Source organism: Cynocephalus volans, chromosome 16 (genome assembly GCF_027409185.1).
Source record: "Cynocephalus volans isolate mCynVol1 chromosome 16, mCynVol1.pri, whole genome shotgun sequence".
Lineage (NCBI taxonomy): Eukaryota > Metazoa > Chordata > Mammalia > Dermoptera > Cynocephalidae > Cynocephalus > Cynocephalus volans.
In genome coordinates this window covers 65,604,518-65,608,695 of record NC_084475.1, presented here as the reverse complement: position 1 = coordinate 65,608,695, position 4,178 = coordinate 65,604,518, and the positions used below count along the sequence as shown (strand labels likewise).

Sequence of the window (4,178 nt, the reverse complement as noted above, 5' to 3'; positions counted from 1 at the left end):
CCCCCACCTATGGAACAAGTGGGCTGGATTTAGTCCCAACCAATCAGCACTTGCCCGTGTCATACGACCTGACTCAGGCCCAGCCAATCACTGTTTGTCTAGTCATAGTATCTGAACAGGAGCCCACCAATCCCTAGTCCCCAATTTTTACCATCCCTTTAAACTGTTCAGGGCTCCCCGTAGACTGAGGCCAAACACAACCCCAGAGGATGAAAGAGTGTGTAGGTGCTGAAGACTGCAGGTCCTCTGGCTGCCATGAAGCTCTGGGTAACCAGGATGTGCCCCTGCCTGCCCTAGCACCAGGGTGACGGGTAGGCCAGCGCACTGCCCCTTGGCCCGCAGACCTTCTGCCCCACCAGCTGCAAGCACAACAGGCAGCCCTGAGGGATCAGCAAGGGGAGGGTGCTGGTGTGCAGCAGCCTGGAGCTAAGGCAGGTCCTGCCTCTGGCCAGGCTCCAACCAACAGCAGGTCCTGTCCTGGACAGGCTCCGCCCAACCATCACTCTGATTCTGAGTAGCAATAAAACATACAAGCTGATGAATTGCTCTTTTTCTGGGTTAAGTCTCCTCAAAAGATTGGACCTCTGAAACAGTCTTATTAGTAATATAGATCTAGCTGCCTTTTGGGGACTGTCATTATTACAAAGTTATAAAGATTATAAAGATTGGGCCTGACAAAATTGAATAGGATGTCTGAATGCAGACATATTTCAAGGACTCACCAATCTTGCTAGGCTAAACCTTTCAGGGAATTTGTTTTCTTCAGTGTCCCAAGGAACTTTTGATTATCTTGGCTCTTTATAGTCTTCAGAATTTTAGACTGAATATCTTTTGTGTGACTTTAACATATTGTGGACTCATTGCTGGGTAAAGGTGAGGAACATCACTGTATAAGACACGAGGTGTGTTTATCTTAAGTCATTGCAGGCACAGCCAATCACAGATGTTAAACAAGAATGGTTGAAATGTGATCCTCGGCTTGAGTTGCCATCTTTCTACATGACTGCGTCTCATGTCATGCTGTGTTTGAAGGAGACAGCCTTCCATTGCGTAGCTTTGTATATTGATCAAGACATGCAAGTGTTATGGTATCAGGATGCATGAATAGTTGAAATTGATGAATTGCAAGTTATTTTTGTTGAAAAGAACATGATTCACAACTGTTCATTGATTGCAAGTGCCCTAATCATTTCTTATATTAGGTTGGATCTACTGGAAATTGGAACTGTAATGTCCAGACCAAATGTGGGAATAATACAAGAACTGTTGGTATTGTGGTATTAGAAACCTCTGCACAGTACTGTCCTCTGGAGGGGGTGTTAAACAAAAAAGTTGATTTCAGATGACCTAGAACATTGGCAGGCATTACTGCATATCTACAGTGTACTTGGAGTACCCATGGTAGTGGGATATATACTGAAAACTGATAATATGCAAATGATGTCACTAGAGTTCTTTATATGTTGAACCAGATACCCCTCAATCTTCTAAATGCTGTGGCAAAAGCTTGACAATTACTGGCTTACACTGTGGCCAACTTTTCCAATGAAATGGATACTATATTTGTGGCTGGAATGATAGAAAAATTTGGAAGATTTAACAAAGGAGAAAAACCAAAAGAGCTGGGTGTTGTGATAGTTGACATTGCAGGTAACATCATGTTGGCTGATTAGGGTGTCCTATGACTGTCACAGAGGGAAGCTAAAGCCTCTAATAGAACTGTCCAGTGTCTAAAGCACATTACTGCATACCATCCAGCCAATGGAGCTCGTTCAACGTATTCACCCAATATTGCTCTGGAAACTTATGTCATTAAGGCTGCTGGATTCTCTGGGATGACCTATATTGTGTTATAGAAAGTGGAAGCCTCTGACCATACAGAACTTTCTGGTTATGGGAAGCAGGATTGAGACAGAAATCTAGACAAGAAACCGAGATTTAAGTGCAATGTTTCAAATACATTTTCAAGTCTGGCACTAAAGAATACTATTGTGGAGGCTTCTATTCCGCTTCCTCCTTCCTTTTTCTCACCAAAGCAAAAAAGAGTAGTTACACCAACTGAGGACTCTCTATAATCTTCAACTCATTGCATTCCTCAATGGAAAGCTCTTTCCAGCCACTGAAAATTGAACAAATTTTGATGATGGAAAGTGGTTACCCCCATAATTCTCACCAACATAGATGGTGTGAATGTAGATACCCACCACATCCCTGTTGATGTGACAGTGCATTGAATTGTGCACAGAGCAGATGCCATCACTGCCCAGTGGGATTACAATTTGCTGAACAGATAAGGAAGCTATAAGTGAGATGGCTGCCATATACTCTACTCAGATGAAAATATCACTAAGATTCAGTGCTATTCCCTTCGTAACTATGCAGTTTTAATGGATTTGACAGGATTTTAGCTTTTTTAGTGACTCATTTATAGATATTTGAATGGTTTATACTATTGCTATCATTCTCCTCTTATGTCTCTCAGCCATCACTGTCAGTTATTTGTACCATCACAGTTTGATAAGATTCAGTTTCATGAGCTGGCACATGCTTGTGAACTTGTGCTTTTGTATTTTTCTGACCTTGTATAATCTTCACAGGAGGAATAACCTAAACCAGAAATGCCAGCATCTGCCAAACAGTTGGGATAATTCTTCATAATTCTTGCCACAATATTATGGGTGGGAGTGACAGCTCGAAATATCTATAAATGAGTCACTAAAAAAGCTAAAAGATGCCAGGATCCTGATGAACTGCCACTTTCACCAAGACCAATGCTCAGGTCTTACCTGGCTGATGGTGTTACCCCGTCATAGTTTGTGGAATAACAGCAGCAGCAAACAGGAATTATGGCAGTCAGATAAATGCACCCTACTGCTGGATGGCATGAGAACCCTCCTCAGGAGTCTTCTACTGGTCTTCCAGCTTCATCAATTTCATAAACTGGAGGATGTCAGGCTTGCATAGACAATAATGTGGTGTCCAAGATGGAGCTCATGTTCAGGGCAAGGCAACATCAGCCCCCCAACTCAAGTGAGATGAAAAGGGAGGCAGCAAAGTGCACCAATAGCAGTGCAGAATCTTCATATACAAACGAAAGTGCTTCAAGCTTCAAAAATTCCTCCCAGGACTGCAAATTAATAAACTTGCTGGCTGCTGCTTCTCAGTGCCATATTAATTCTTTACCTTTGAACTCCACAACTGAGCTTGTTGTCTGACAACATTTGATGGATAATGATATTAAAATGCACATGGCACTTTTAGTTAAGTTCAATTTCAAACAAACATGCACCCAAGCCACTATCATAAAAGCAGAACTAAAGGACACCAGGCAAGCAGACTCATGGTTCTAAGAGAATATGCATATGATGTCCCAACAAGTGTGGAAGAAAATGTGCAAAATGGCTTTTCTAAAAGTTGCCTGGGCAATAACAGGGAATCTGAGGAGGTGAAGAGTTTATTTAGCCTAAAAAGAAAGACAGTACATCCCTCCACCCCCGACAAGACAGCAAGACAGCAGTGATGCTTATAGCACACTTCCCAAAAGCAGCAGAAATTTTGAAAAACCTGTTTCAACTAGGAGTAAAAATGATGCATTAAGGAAGCCAACTGTAGTTGAACTTGAAAGTCAGCAGAAATCTTATGGCCCCAACTTGGCCATTCAGAATGGACCAATGAAAAGTAATGGGCAGGATAGACCCTTGCTCAATATGGGTAGCACTGGCAATGTTAGGACTGGATTATGGAAACATTAAACTACATATAGCATTGCTGGGCTTCCTAGGCAGAAATTCATATAAACATTGGTATTCACATTCCTTTAAATTATGACATTTAAAAATAAACTGTTTACAGCCACCTTAGGGATTCAAAAGAATTTTGAATGAACTTTTAAGTTTCAGGTTTTTATATCCTCAGATTATTGCTTTTCTTTAATACGAATTAAAAAAACAAAAACAAAAACGAAAAAAAAACCTTTAAAAGATTGTTTTCATTGTCAAAGCACCACAGGACATTTTGGAAATCTGGAATGTAATTTTGTGGAACCTATACTATTTACTTAACATTTCAGGCTTATATTTAATACAATAAATAGGTGTTTGTCCTTGTGTCAAAAAACTAAAAGCAAAAAAACCCATTTAGCCCCTGGTTTGGGGAGACAGATCTGAGCATTGTCTTCT

At 41.0% G+C, this 4,178-nt stretch overlaps 1 pseudogene; it reads left to right on the top strand.

Moving 5' to 3' along the window:
* The first annotated feature begins 209 nt into the window (after positions 1-209).
* On the top strand, positions 210-3,797 carry LOC134364544 (adhesion G protein-coupled receptor A3-like; annotated as a pseudogene).
* Positions 3,798-4,178: the final 381 nt, after the last annotated feature.